General features: G+C 46.9%; 1 non-coding gene across 1 annotated transcript; it reads right to left on the reverse strand.

The window, feature by feature from the left end:
- trnaw-cca (transfer RNA tryptophan (anticodon CCA)) lies at positions 1-72 on the reverse strand. Its single transcript has one exon. It is a non-coding gene; the product is annotated as a tRNA-Trp (tRNA).
- Between the last annotated feature and the right edge of the window lie 16,188 nt (positions 73-16,260).

Here is a 16,260-nt window from a genome sequence, read left to right on the forward strand (position 1 = left end):
TGAGCCTGACGTGATTTGAACACGCAACCTTCTGATCTGGAGTCAGACGCGCTACCGTTGCGCCACAAACTCACGGATGGCCCGTGCGCTCTATTCATGCTTAAGGGAAGTGATCGCACTACAATGATTTTTCATTCATGTCTGTTCTGTTTCTCCACCTTCTCCTTCTGTCTCTCGAAACAATTTCCAACTCTCTCTCAATAAAAATCTGAAAGAACTGCGGATGCTGTATATCAGGAACAAAAAACAGGAGTTGCCAGTGACCCTTCCACAGAACTGATGGTGATTGGGAAAATGTCGTTTATATGCAGGAGATATTGTGGGAGGAAGGGAAGATCAGGACAGAGCCCAAAGCGAGGGAAGAACTGTTGGACAGAAAAAGGAGTTGATAACGATCTGCGTGGAGTGGGGGGGGGGGGGGGGGTGGGGTGGGGGGGGTGAATAACTGTTAATGGACACTGTTCGTGGTTAAGTAGTGTGGAATGACAGACTATGTGATAACAAGGCTTGGTGTGTGTGGAAGGGACGAGGATACCATGGAGTTCAGGCCCTAGAATTATTGAATTCGATATTGGGACCGGAGGGATGCAATGTCCCCAAGTCAAATATTCAGTCCTCTTCGTTCTGCTGGTGCTGGGCTTCGCTGCAACACAACAGCAAACCTGAGACAGAGATGTTGACCAGGGAACAGGGTGGGGTGTGGAATTGGCAGGCAACTGGAAGCTCAGGGTCTTTTTTGCAGGCAGAACGTAGATGTTCTGTGCAGCAGTCACCCAGTTAAGGCTTCGTTTTCCCCAATGTAGATGAGGCAACATTGTGAGCAGCAAATGCAGTAGACTGGGTTGTGGGAAGTGCAGGTAAAGGGCCACTTCACCTGGAATGTAAGTTTGGCTCCTTGGATAGCGAGGAGGGAATAGGTAAATGGGCTGGTGTCACACATTCGGCACTTGCAGGGGAAAGTGCATCTCAACCTGCAAGTTTACTTTGAGAAAATCCTGGACTTGAACTCCCAAGTCTCTTTGCATTTCGGATTTCTGCATTTTCTCCCCATAATCTTCTGTTCAAACATTGACTATCTATGTCAGGGCAGCACCAGTGATTTCCTGACATATGGATTGTATTTGGGGATATCAAGGAACGTCAGGAACTGTGAGTACCTCAGGAGCAATCGTTATTCCTGGGGGAGGCAGAGAGGAATGTGGTGTGGTCCTGTAAACTCCAGAATTTTGAAAACTTCATGAGTCAGCAATAACTCTTTCTGGACCAAGAAACGAAAGGGCCAATGAGAAACTGCTACAAGGGAGTTAACAAATAACATACATTAACTATCACTGGGAAGGAGGAGGCAAAACAATGAGCAGTTCCTTTGGACAGATGAGATAATGGTGTTTAATAACTGTGTGACAGAAGGACAATTAATTCTGCCTGTAGAAGGAACGCCTTGGCATAAAGGGGTTAATTGCAGGACAGGCTGTTTCAAACAGGTGGAAAACCCTCAAAGATAAGAAGGCAAGCTACAGACCTGAGGTCTCTAGAGGTGTGGGGAGGTGGTGTCAAAATCTAAAGCCCAGCACACTCACTCAGCACTACTCTGCTTCTGGGCTCTCAGCAGCTGGATTCTGCATCAGTTTAAAGTAGGTCCTATATCTCTGACAACATCGGTACACAAGGTAGTGAAGAAAGGTTTCAGCACACTGGCCTTCATCAGTTAGGGAATTGAGTATAGATGTTGGCAAGTTATGTTGTAGTTATACAGGACGTTGATGAGGCCGCACCTGGAATATTGTGATCAGTTTTGGTCCCCTTGGTGTTCTGACTTCTGACTTCTTCAACTCTGGGTTTGTGTTGAACTTGATGGGATACTTTGTCCAACTCAGCATGTTTAAACAGTATTTCTCAGAGGGATTCATCTGAAACTTTTCAGTAGGTGAGCTCAACAAGATTGAAGTATTCAAAGTTACTTGGACTCTATTTTAAACTTACATCAGGACCAGTAGTCAGAGACACGTACAGCATGGAAACAGACACTTCGGTCCAACTTGTCCATGCTGACCTGATATCCTATATTAATCTAGTCCCATTTGACAACACCTGACCCACATACTCTGGCAGCTCATTTCATATAAGTACCACCCTCTGCATGAAGATGTCGTCCCTTTTTATATATTTCGCCTCTCACCCTAAACCTATGCCCTCTAGTTCTGGACTCCCCCAGCCCAGGGAAAAGACCTTGTCTATTATCCTGTCCATGCCCCTCATGATTTTGTAACCGCTGTTTGGTCACTTCTCTGCCTCCGATGCTCCAGTGAAAACAACCCCACGTTATTCAGCCGCTCCCTGCAGCTCAAACCCTCCAACCCCCAGCAACATTCATGTAAATCTTTTCTCATAGATAAGTCACTCTTTCAGTAATGAAGAAGGGTTAATACCCAAAACGCTGACTACTCCACATCCTGGTGCTGCCTGGCTTGCTGTATTCTCCCAACCCCCGGCTTGCCAACCTCGGGTTGCAATATGTAGTGGCTCAGTGGTTACACCTGCAGCCTCAGAGTGCCAGGGACCCAGGTTTTATTCCAGCCTTGGGTGGTAGTCAGTGAGGAGTGTACACATTCTCCCAATGTCTGCGTGGGTTTTCTCTGGGTGGTCCTGTTTTCTTCCATAAACCAAAGATATGCAGGTCTTGTGGATTGGCCATGCTTAATTGCCCATAGAGTTAGGTACATTAGTCAGAGGGAAATGGGTCTGGATGGGTTACACTTCAGAGGGTCGGTGTGGATTTGTTTTGACAAATGGCCTGTTTCCACACTGTAGCTAATCTCATCCAATACGTTTGTTTCGAACGAATGGCAGAGAAGGCCAAACTTCTTCTCCGATGGTCTTGCGGTCTTAGGTTTCTCTGGATCATTTCATTGGCAATGTGCAGTCCCGGGCTCAATGAGCAACAGTGTCCACTGAAGGCAAAGCTCATAGAATCATAGCACACCCACACTGTGGAAAAACAGGACCTTCAGCCGAACACATCTGCACTGATCTTCCGAAGACTAACCCACTCAGATCCATTTTCCGACCCTCCATAAATTGCACACAGAACCCCAAGGGTGGAATTATTCTTGAGTACCTGGTGCCATGAGGCAGCAGTGCTAACCCTGAGCTACCTTGGGGTTGGGTTTGTGGGGTGTAGGGGAGGCAATTGCATTCCAGCAGAAAACAATAACAGGCCACCTACTCTGCCACTGCACCCACTGTCAGAACTGGCAGCAGATTCAGTCCTGGGGGGTGACCGAAGGCAGCGTCACTGGTGGGATCTGATTGCTGGGAGCGCTGGTGCCCCCGCTAGTACTTCCGCAAGTTGCAGGAAAACATGAACCTCTTCCCACATTCGGACCAGCTGAAGGGTCTCTCCCCAGGGTGGACACACTGGTGCTTCAGCAGGGCGGAGGAATTGCTGAAGGCCTTCCCACACTTAGGCCAGCAGAATGGCCTCCCCTCCTCCGCCACTGTCCCCCCCCCCCAAACCCCCGTGTGGTCCAGCTGGTGATTCAGCAGTGTGGAGGAGTGGGTAAAGACCTTCCCACATTCGGGGCAGGAGAACGGCTTCTCCCCGGTGTGGATAGACTGGTGCCTCAGCAGGGCCGAGGAATTGCTGAAGGCCTTCCTGCACATAGGGCAACTGAACGACCTCTCTACCATTTGGACACACCAATGGGCCAGTACGACGGAGGAAAGAGCAATGCCCCTCCTGCAGTTGGGGCAGAAGAACGGCCTCTCAGTGTGGACCCACTGGTGTCTCAACAGGTGGGAAGAACTGCTGAAGGCCATCTCGCACTTGGGGCCGGAGAACAGCCTTCCCCGGTGTGGACCAACTGGTCCGTCAGCAGGGCAGAGGAATCACTGAAGGCCTTCCCACACTCAGGGCAGCAGAAGGGCCTCTTCCCCTCTGTGGACCCATTGGTGCTTCAGAACCCTTTCAAATTTCACAATATCCTTCTGCTTGGAGGGACACCAGAATTGCACACAATATTCTAAAAGTGGTCTCACCAATGTCCTGTGCAGCCACAACATAACTGCGCAACTCCAATTCAGGCAGCATCCAAGCAGCTTCGAAATCAACGTTTCGGGCATAAGTCCTTCGTCAGGAATAAAGGCAGTGAGCCTGAAGCATGGAGAGATAAGCTTATCTCTCCATGCTTCAGGCTCACTGCCTTTATTCCTGACGAAGGGCTTTTGCCCGAAACGTCGATTTCGAAGCTACTTGGATGCTGCCTGAACTGCTGTGCTCTTCCAGCACCACTAATCCAGAATCTGGTTTCCAGCATCTGCAGTCATTGTTTTTACCTTCCCAACTCTAATACTCAGTCAGAGGATTGGGAACGCTTTCAAAACCCACAAAAAACAAACAGGAAAGAATGGAGGGACAAACCGAATTTTTGAGAGTGAGCTTGGAAGCATCACTGGGAAATCGGCAGAATGGGTTTATTGGGGACGCGTTCTCCTTAAATACACTATATACGTATTTCTCTTGTGGTCTTCGTAGTTTTTCTGTGCTGCAGTGTGTAGTGGCTCGTTGAAATAATGTCCTGATGCAGCTTCGTTTGTGGGTGTTGGGATGATTGCTTCTGTGGTTAAGTATTTGGTTTGTGTGTGTTGTTTTTCTGTAGATGCTAGTTTGAAGTTTCCCATTGACTGTTCGCTCTACTGTGACATCTAAGAATTCAGTTTATTGTTGTTCTCCTCTTTTTCAAACTAGGAGCCCCCCTCAGGCCATAGTCTCACTACTTGGAGCACCAATATACAGACTAGTCAAAGGCCTCCACTGAGGACTAAAACACCAAGTCGAAGATTTATGCTACTCCATTTACTCCATCCAAGAATTCCTGAACATCAAAGACACGAAGATAGAAGAGGATGGAATAATGTTGTCCTTTGACATAACAGCCCTGTTCACATCCATTAACATCAACGTGGCCAAAGAAAACTGAAGACACTACTCGAAGAACTAAAGACAAAAACACAGAACCAACTTCAGCAGCAAAGATAACACAGTCAATCTCGTGGAACTGTGCCTTACCACCCACTTCATATTCAATAACAAGCCCTACAAACAAATCAACGAAATACCCATGAAACACTTCTGTCATCAAAAAATGAAACAAATTAGAGGAAACCTACAACACCATCAACAATCTCCTTCCTGGCATAAAATTCACAAAAGAGGAGAACAACAACAAAGTGCCATTTCGAGATGTCACAGTAGAGCGAACAGTCAATGGTAAATTCAAAACAGCCTCTGCAGGAAAGCAACACACGTGAACCAAGTACTTAGCTACAGAAGTAATCATCCCTACACCTACAAACAAATCTGAACGAGGGTACTATTCCAACGAACCACAACACAGTGCAGCACCCAGTGACTCCGAAGACCAATAAGTAACTCTACAGCGCATTGAAGGAGAATGGGCAGCCAAAAAAACACACTGCAAATTGCTTCCCTGACCGGGAATCAAACCCAGGCCGCAGCTGTAAAAGCGCCGAATCCTAACCACTAGACCACCAGGGTAACGGTAGTGAAGTTTGACAGCTCTACTGAAAATTGCTTCCCTGCCCGGAAATCGAACACGGGTCACGGTATTTAGAAGGCTTCCACAAAAGTTGTTTCTTGTATCCATTGCTCCCGATGCGGTCTCCCCTACATTGGGGAGACTGGAGCCCCGTCGCAGAGTCAAGTCACAGCGTTTGAGGGAGCATTTCCAGGACACCCGCAACAATCAACCCCATCGCCCTGTGGCCCAACATTTCAACCTCCCCTCCCACTCTGCCAGGGACACGCAGGACCTGAACCTCCTCCATCGTCCCTCCCTCCCCACCCGATGTCTGGGGGAAGAACGCCCCAACTTCTGCCTCGGATACATTCAACCCCAGGACATCAATGTGGACTGCACCAGTTTCCTCATTTCCCCTCCCCCCACCTTCCCTGAGTTCCAACCTTCCAGCTCAGCGCTGTCCTCAGGACCTGTCAATCTCCCTTCCCACCTATCCGCTCCACCCTCCTCTCTGACCTGTCACCTACGTCCCCAACCCCATTCACCTATTGTACTCTTTGCTACCTTTGGCCCAGCACCCCCCAATTTATCTCGCCACCCCTGGAAGCGTCCTGCCTCTATTCCTGATGAAGGGCTTTTGCCCGAAACGTCGATTTTCCTGCTCCTCGGAAGCTGTCTGACCTGCTGTGCTTTTCGAGCACCACTCTGATCTAAACTCTGGTTTCCAGCATCTACAGTCGTCACTTTTGCCTACCCAATAAACCCAGTGTGCCGATTTCACATCAACAAACTGACACAAGTAGACACAACGTCTGCGGAAACCCTAGCCACATTACTTTACATTAAAGACATCTGGGAAATGATGTCCAGACAACTCAACCCTCTCAGCATCATGGTAGCCCACAAACCTACCAACACACTTAAACAGCGGCTAATGAACCTGAAATACCCGATACAAACAACCCGCAAACGAATGTTATTTACAAAATACCATACAAGGAAATATATGCATGAACTCTGCCACACAGATCTCTGTGGCAAGAAATGCTGGGATGAGATAAGGAAGATTTTTTTCAGCCTAAACGAATCGGCACTGACTGGACAGCCATTTAAAATCAAGGCTGTCAGCCCAGGATGGAAGATCCGAAGGGATGGACAGTTTTCTTATTTCCTGAAGACTTACAAAGCTGAGACTGGGTTTTGGTGTTTGTTTCCTTTCCACTCCCAAGAGCCGCAGTGGTTGGGGCGGTGAGTTGGGGAAAGTGAAAAGTGCCCGTGAGCAGCGTGTGGGGCTATTTCAGCTTCCTCTCCTCTGACAGCGCTGTGACTTGACTCTGATGTTCTCAGGGACATTTACTGACGCGAGACAATGAAAAGTGTCTTGTTCCTGCAGATCAGGAATTCAAACAATATGTCGGCTTCAGGACAATGAGAAAGATGAATTGGGGTGTGTGAAGAAGCTGTGAGCTGCATTTCAAACAGGTAGGTGGAGTCAGATGCGTCATCCATTGCGCCCCTGGCAATGTGCGAACCTGACGCCGCCATGGGTCAGAGTTCTGACATTAACACGGACATGCGCAGCAATGGGAACATTCACAAGAGGAACAGCCAAAGATAATCACCGTCACTGCTTCCCTTCCATAGTCCCAAATTTGTGAAGCAGTATCTTTTACTGGCAAATAAAACACATTAATCCTTAGGTGCCTGCTTAACTTCGATCAGGACTTCACGCCCCTCACTGGTCTCGTCTCATTTCCAAACTCTTGGCTCAGAGCCTCAAAAGCAGCTCTGTGGGTATCTGCTTGTTTCCACCCTGACAGGCAGTGGGCTACAGATTCCCGACCAGTCCCAATGTGATTGAAATACTTCAACCCCTCCACTGATTTGCATTTTTAAAAAAACCGTGGAGCAATCTCCCTTTCTTTCTGACGACAGTTCTCAAATGTAGTCGGCAGGGTTCACACCTGCGTGGGGAAACCGCATGGATTTCATGTCCATCGCATTCACCACTTCGGCCCACCAAAACAGAATCACACTGACAGCTTCATTTCCCAGGTCTCTCTGCCTGTGGAGCTGAGAAAGAGTGAATCATTGCAGAGTTTGTTTGAATCCAATCACTTCACAGGTTTCGAAAGGGTTAAATATCTGCAAATGGCGAGTCTGAGTGTTTCATCCCGAAAGATGAAATGGACGTTCAGTCAAAAACAGAAATTGCAGGAGCAACTCAGCACGTCAGGCAGCATCTGTGGAAAGAGAATCAGAGACTACATTTCAGAACTCGTTTTTTTCCTCATCCAAGTACAGCCAAACCTGCTGAGTTTTTCCAGCAGTTTCTCTTTCTGTCTCGGATTCTCAGCATCCGCAGTTCTTTACGTTAGAAACACAATCAATTCAGAAACCCCTTTGTGCTGCCTCAGTGGAAAAGATTTCCGTTTGGGAAACATTTTCCTGAAACCATTAAAAACGTGCACTTTCGCAGCCAAGAAAGCGGTAGGAGCGAGAACAAGAAACACTCCGTCTCTGCGTGGTCTCGAACCACCAACCTTTCGATTTACAGCCGAACGCGCTGACCAATTGCGCCACACAGATAGGCCTGGGCCCCGGCAGCACAGTGTCTTTGAGGAACCTACTAATCAATTCATAATTCAACCCGCCCCGCCCAAAATTACCATTGTCTTCTATCAGTTTTACTTTTCCATAATAAAGCCTTTGACATCATTATGGAGACATGGGGACAGCCTGATCCCAACATCTGCAGGCACATCCATGTCACGAGGAACGAGTTCTCCTACACCGGGGCCATCGCCCTCCGAGCCTTTCAGTGTTTTGCCTCTTCCAGAATTTTCTCATTGGCCCCGAGCCGAGAAGGGGTTTGAATTCCTGATGTGCAGAGAATTCTTTCAATGTCTCGGGTCAGTTCATGTCCCGAGAATATCAGAGTCAATCAGCCTCTTAAACAAGGGGCCAGTGTGTGGACTGTCTCTGCTCAGTCCGTCAGTTCATCCTTCATTCTCCTCTAATTCCACTTCCCAAAGAGTTTCGAAAGATTCACAAAGCTGGAGAGTGGGATTTGTGTTTTACTTCCTGAACATTTTTCCACCTGCTAACTGACGATATTTTGCCAAAACCTCTTCCCCATTGTAACATTTGCATCATGTCCAGGGATGAGCAATTTCCATTTTGTGGAGACATTCCCAAGTTTGGGAATGTTCTCTTTGGAGCAAAGAATGTTAACTGGAGATTTCCAGGGGCTGTTGTCAATGATGGGAGAAGACGTGGTGGGAATGGGCAGATTAATGATTAGAAGAACCTATTGCCACTGACGAGGGTCAGTTGCCAGAGGACAGGGATTGAAGTTCTTTAATGGAAAGCAGCATTTGTGTCGAACAAACACAGGGAATACTGCAGAAAGCCAAGGGGTCGAGCAGCATCTGTGGAAAGGTAAACAGAGCCGACGTTTTGAGTGGTGCTACAGTTTTTGTTCAGAACTCAGTCTTTTACCTCTTCCCGAAGTTGGTCCAGGTCTGTGTCTCAATTGGCAAACACATGGCAAGTGCAGTGCTGCAATGTGAAGTTATAGCCTTTGCTGTTTAAAAAAAAAGCAGTGCATTGTTGAAATGGTGACATATTGGAATGTGGAGAAAGTGAGGACTGGAGGTGAAAGTCGAAAAATGTGGCACTGGAAAAGCACAACAAGTCAGGCAGCATCTGAGGAGCAGGACAGGGACCGTTTCGGGCACAAGCCCTTCATCAGGAATGATGTATGGATGTATAGAGGGGTCTCAGAGTCCCTCCACACCAGTCAATGCCAGTTGTCGGGCAGATGCAGCAGGCAATGAGCGAGGCAAGTGATATATTACGAAGAGGAATTGAGTTCAGAAGTGGGGTCATCGAACAAATTCAAGGCTAAGTTCATCTGAGTTTTGAACAACAAAGAAGTGGATGCTTATCGGGGGAGGTAAGAAAATGGTTTTAAGACCAGTAAAGGTCAGTCACAGAGTCTGACAGCATTGAACAGACTCTTCATCCAACTAGTCCGTGCTGAGTATGTTCTCAAACTAAACTCGGCCCACCTACCAGTGTTTGGCCCATAAACCTTCGAAACTTTCGTATTCATGTACTTATCCAAATGTCTTTTAAACGTTGTATCTGTAGATGTATAAAATCATGAGGGGCATGGATAGGATTAATAGACAAAGTCTTTTCCTGGGGTGGGTGAGTCCAGACCGAGAGGGCATGGGTTTCGTGTTAGAGGGGAAAGATACAACAGAGACCTAAGGGGCAACTTTTTCACGCAGAGGATGGTACGTTTATTGAATGATCTGCCAGAGGAAGTGGTGAAGGCTAGTACGATTGCAACTTTGAAAATGCATTTGGGTAGGTGTTCCCACATAGTTAAATGTTGTCTGTTCTCAGCTCTGCTCGATTTCTGTTGAAGCTTTGACCCCCTTTTACACCTTCTGGAGCAATAAAATATTCTAAGCCTCCTGGGAATGACACCTTATCTATACCCCTTCTGATTTTAAAATCTCTATAAGGTTAACTGTCAACTTCCTCGGCTCCATTGGAAAAATGTCCCAGCTTCTTCTTAACTCAAACCCTCCATTCCCTGCAACACGCTGGTAAAGTCGGGAATAGGGAATTGCATCAAATCACATAAATGTACTGTCTGAAACAATCTAGCTGTGTTCTGGCCTGAGATATTGTGAGTCCCTGGTGTAAGTAATTACGAATGCAATAATTTTGGTCACAGAATTGAACAATCATTTTGCAACAAAGGGGTCTACTTTGATAAGGAGGTAGTGGTCATTTCTAGGGTAAGTGAGCAGTTTGTAGATCAGGGAGATGAAGTTCCAGACACTTGGGAAGGGCAAGAAATGAATTTGATAAATAAGACAAAGAACTGTGGATGCTGGAAATCTGAAACAAAAACTGAGAACACTGGAAAATCTCAGCAGGACTGGAAGCATCTGTGGAGAGAAAGTAGAGTTAAAGTTTCGAGTCCACAACTCCTCTTCGGGATTCTGAAATAGTTTGTGAGAACCCCTTAAGTCATCTGCCCAGCTTTAAGGCCATAATACACAGGAGCAGGATGAGGCCATTTGGCCCATCGAGTCTGCTCCACCAGTCGATCATGGCTGATATGTTTCTCTATCCCATTCTGCTGCCCTCTCCTCATCACCCTTGACCCCTTACTAATCAAGAACCTATCTCTGTCTTAAATGCCCTCAATGACTTGGCATCCTCAACCCTTCTCCGAGTGGAAACATCATCTCCACATCCACACTATCCAGTCATAGAGTAGCACAGCGCTGCCTGACCCACTGTGATCTCCAGCATTTGTTGTTTTCAGGAAGGATTCCAGCATCCACAACAACACGCTTCTAAATTTTGTACCCAGTTGTTTAGCTGTCCCTGGACCCCGCGAGATTTAATCTTACTCAACAATCCACTGTGTAGTACAATTAACAAAGTTCCCAGCCCCCACCTCTTTCTGCACACATGGGCCGCACGATGGATCAGTGGTTCACCCTGCTGCCTTACAGCGCCAGGGATTCGCTTTCGATTCCAGCCTTGGTGCGACTGTCTGTGTGGAGTTTGCAGATTCTCCCTGCCGTGTCTGCTGGGTTTCCTCCGGGTGCTCTGGTTTCCTCCCAAAATCTAATGATGTGCAATTTCGGGAGAAGTGGGCATACTAAATGGGTCCATAGTGTGCAGTAAGTGTAGTGGAATGGGATAGGGGAATGTGTCCGCATGGGTTACGCTTTGGATGGTCGGTGTGGACTTGTTGGGCTGAATGGCGTGTTTCCACATTGCAGGAATTCTGCGTGGCATTCCCCCAACTCCATGGTCTCAGCACTCTTGGCATTTCCCATGGAGAGTGTGGGGGAGGGAAACAATGTTTTACACGGGAGTAAAGTTCAGTGCGTGTGAAGCTAAAAGTAAACGCATTGCTTCAGCTGTTTTCCCCGGTATACCAGAGGTTGAGGGGTGATCTTACAGATGTTTATAGAATCATGAGAGGCATGGATAGGATAAATAGACAAGGTCATTTCCCTGGGATGGGAGAAGTCCAGAACAGGAGGTTAATATGTTTGAGGTGAGGGAGGCAAGTGTAAGGAATGATCTGCCGGAGGAAGTGGTGGATGTAGGTCCAATAATAACATTTAAAAGGTATCTGGATGGGTATATGAATAGGAAGAGTTCAGAGGGATATGGGCCAAGTGCTGATAAATGAGACGAGATTAATTTACGCTATCTGGTCGGCACAGATGAGTTGGACAGAAGGACCTGTTTCTGTGCTGTGTATCTCTGTGACTCTGGCTTGCCTGTAATGTTTGCCCTGCCTGTGTGTTCAGTTTCTGTCTGGTGTTGGTGACAATGCCTTGATATCTCATTTCCTCCATCGCCCAACTTCCACCTCCCCAGATGTTAACCATTTCGTGTCTGGTTGTTTCTCAAGAAGCTGCATTGAAGGTTCATCCTGAATTGACACTTTTTTTTGCTTCCCAAAATCAGACTTACTCACTCCTACATATCGTGAAAGATACTAACTCTCAGGTGGAGGTATCCTAAATTCAGAGGTGTCTGTCTTGATGTTTTCACTTTTCGGTCTCTGTAAGATCCTGAATCAGTACCGTCGGGAGAATTAGTTTGAGCGGAGTGAGAATAGAGGGGTGAGAGGGGGTGGGATGGTGCTTTCAATTTTGAAGAAAACGAAAAGAATGTTCTGCGGAAAGTAGAATTGCTTGTTTGGAATTTCTAACCTGGACTGACAGTAATAACTTTTGTAATCACTTTTTACAGATTATTTGAAGATCTGAAGACGGACGTTTCAATATCAATAGATGAACAGCTTTGCCTGAAACATTGACTCTGATGCTCCTCAGATGCTGCCTGATCTGCTGTGCTTTGACTCTGACTCTCCAGCATTTGCAGTCCTCAATTTCACGTCAATGTCTGGCAGTCACTGAATCCATCGGGACTATAACAATTTTCGACGATGATTCTGTGAGAAGGAACCAAGCTTTTTGGTTCCTCTTTCAGTACGTTTTCAGCATCAGTGAGACTGGAAGAGAGATCCGACTGTTGCAGCACTCTGATTGTGGAGCCAGTAAACGTTATACAGACTGAGAAGAGGAATGCACCGCAGGGAGGTGCTGTACACGCGTTTGTGTGCAGCTGAAGCTTCGGTCATGGAGAAACCCAAGGAATCCCGTCCCGTGGAGAAACCATGAAAATGTGGCAACTGTGGGAAAGGCTTCCGTTTCCCATCTGACCTGGAGACTCATGGGCACAGTCACACCGGGGGTGAGACTGTTCTCCTGCCCTGAGTGCGGGAAGACCTTCAGCAATTCCTCTGTACTGCAGAGGCACCAGGGGGTCCACACAGGCGAGAGGCCATTCTCCTGCCCCGAATGCGGGAAGGCCTTCAGCTATTCCTCCGTCCTACTGACCCACCGCCGGGTCCACATATCAGAGAAGCTGCTCCAAGTACGGGAAGGCCTTCAACGATACCTCTGCCCTGCTGAGGCAACAGCGGGTCCACACCGGGGAGAGCCCGTTCTCCTGCCTCAAGTGTGGGAAGGGCTTTACCCAGGCATCCCACCTTCGGGTCCATACGGGGGAGAGGCCCTTCCCCTGCCCAGAGTGCGGGAAGGCCTTCAGCAATTCCTCCCACCTGCTGAGGCACAGGTGGGGCCATACCGGGGAGAGGCCGTTCACCTGCCCCGAGTGGAACCGGAGGTTCTCATCATTCTGCACCTTGCAGAAGGACCAGCGGGCACACCAGTGCTCCCAACAATCTGATTCTGCTGGTGAAGCTGCTGTGGGTCACTGAGAGGACTGAACCCCTGCACATTCTGACAGTGCTTATAGTGGGAGAGTCGGTCGGTTTTTTTTTTGTTTTATGCCGTCGTGCTCCCCCACCCCTGCAACTTTGCTTCCAGTGGGCGCTGCTGCTCGTTGATACCAGGAGCTGTTCTCTCTAGATTCTACTGTCCAGTTAAAGCATTTTTGGCTCTTTCTGGGAATGAGTCGCAGCCTGTAAAAAATGGCTGAACACTGGGGTGTTCAGCAGTGACTTTTAAATTATATTACAGTTACGTGTCTGTGAAACAGTCATAGTTCAAAGATTGCACAAAGGCTTGGCAATCCATGTTGGAAACTGTTTGCTTGAATTGGACAGTTTAAGTTTAAAAAAAATTCTTTCTTAACTTGCCGCTGAAGTTTCCGTCTCTGAGATGGTGGGGGACTTGATCAAAGGGTTTAAATCATTGGTATTAATTAGATTATCTTCTTTAACTTTGCCCGAGCAAACTTGCCATATTTATAATTATTGTTTTTTGTTTAAATTATAATGTTGTTGTGCAAGATCTGTTCTTCATCAAGTCTGGTTCGGAACAGTTGAGAAATTGAGGGACATTGCATGTTTAAATTTCACTCTGTTGTGAATCTGGTGACAGTGACATTCATTTGTATTGGGTTGCTTACCCTTAGTTGTCGTGTCTTCCACCCCAACTATTCACTATGGTAGTGAGTTCCGCAGTCTCACCACACTCTGAGGTTTTTCATGAAATCCTTAGTAGAGAATTGTCAGGGAAAATGTTGACAAGGGCAGAATATAGGGTCTTAACTGCAAATGCCGGGAAGACATTCGACAAAGTAAAATCATGACAATGTCGGGATAAATAAAGAACTTTGACAGCAATGAGGAGGTCACACGTTAGATTTCATGATAATGGTCGTGACAAAAAGAAAAAGTACTCTGCAGATATTGGATATTGTAATTAAGCAAGTTTCTAGATGCTGTAGTTGGTTGAATACGATAATAAGAGATGAAATAACCAAAGCCACTCATGTAATTTGATGTCGGTAACCATAAAGCAAGTGCATACTATTGATTGATATAGGCCAATTGCGTGCAAGTAGGCCATTCAGGCCATCGAGTCAACATTGAATGACCGTCCCACCCAGACCCAGTTCGTTACCCTATCCCTGTAACCCTGCATCTCCCATGGTTTATCCACACTCAAATGCACATCCTTTGGACTGTGGGAGGAGTCCAGAGCACCAGAGGAAGCCCACGCAGACACAAGGGGAGAATGTGCAAACTCCACACAGACAGTCGGCCCGAGGGTGGGATCAAACCCAGGTCACTGATGCCGTGAGGCAGCAGTGCTAACCACCGTGCCACCACCACATGCTGCTCTCTAAAGAAGTGAATTTCAAAGACTCGAGAACACTTGTGAGAAAAACAAAACTCTCCTATCTTAAATGAGAGACTAGTCTCTGGCTAGAATTGAGTTGACATTACATTTACATTCAGTCCTCTCCAGATGTTATACAGCTCCATCGGATCATCTGTTTCTTCTAAACTCAAACTGATACAAGCCCAGCCTGACATCCCCTTGTCCCCGATTATAAGTTGAGTAAATGAGCGACCCTCGATCTCACTGGCATGACAAAGGATGCCCTCAATCCAAGTTGACCTTAACTGTCCAACCTCTTGACCCCCACGCCACAATGTGGTCATCCGTAACCCAGCCCTGAACGAGAGCAGAGGAACTGAATAGACAGCAGTGAGGTGGACATTGCATTCCCAGAGAATATTCTTCAAGTGTGAAATTTGTTCAGCTCACATTCGGATCACTGCAGGGACTATGTCTCCTGTCATTTAAATGTCTTTGATCCTAATAACAGTCTAGTTTTGTTGTGCATTGTGTGTGTTTTATCTGTGTGTCACGACATGATTTTCTGTTGCTGTCATTCCCATTAGGATGTGTGAATTCAGTACCAGATAATAGTCTCAGTTCTGAATTTTCCTTGAGGATTGGTGTAGAACGAACTAAGTGTCAGTCAGAATGGGAGAAGCTCTACTGTTTATTTAACCCTTTACTGTCCTTCTCCTGGGACTGTATGAATGGGGAAGTATGGAGGAAGTTTTACTCTGTATCTAACCCAATGCAGTCTCTGTCTTGGCAGTGTTTGTTGGGGACAGTGTTGAGGTAGCTTCACTTGCAATTGAAGAGTAGAGGAAGCTTTATTCTGATTGTCATCCCATGCTGTCCTTGTCCTGGGAGGTTTAGATGGCATCTATAATTGAAGTGAATGCAGACTTGGCAGTGGGAGTGGACAGTACTTCTACCTGAGCACTCCCATCTTTGAGATTGCTGTGCTGATCAAGACAATCTCAGACACCTTCATGCACTTTTCCAACCAACCACAGGGTGGTTAAGGATGGGTATAAATGCTGGCATTGCCAGCGATGCCCACGCCCCATGCATGAATAAATACTTTCTGTTTAAAAGTTACATTCACGTTCCAAACCCTCTAATGTATGATTACTTACATGGAAAATTCCTGTCTGCTGGAATTTCATTTTAAAACATAGGAATGTGTCAACCATGTAGAAATATAACAAGAACAACAAATGGAGAATTTAACAGGTAATGAGCAGGACCAGAATGCTGAGTCAGCCTGACCCCCATGGCTGAGAGAGTTCTCCCAGATGTTGAAGTTACACCAGTGCCTTTTACTCTTGCAGCTTCCCCAAAAGTTTGTCCCTGATGTAAGATCATTCAATGACCCGAAGTACGAACTGTTTTTAATCTCCATAACTGGTGCCAGACTTGCTGAGTAATTCCAGCGCTTCTGCTCTACCCTTTTATGGGATATGAGCTTCCCTAAGTCAGTGTAATGAAGAACTGCAGATGATGGA

This window comes from Chiloscyllium punctatum, chromosome 36 (assembly GCF_047496795.1).
Source record: "Chiloscyllium punctatum isolate Juve2018m chromosome 36, sChiPun1.3, whole genome shotgun sequence".
In the NCBI taxonomy this organism is placed as follows: domain Eukaryota; kingdom Metazoa; phylum Chordata; class Chondrichthyes; order Orectolobiformes; family Hemiscylliidae; genus Chiloscyllium; species Chiloscyllium punctatum.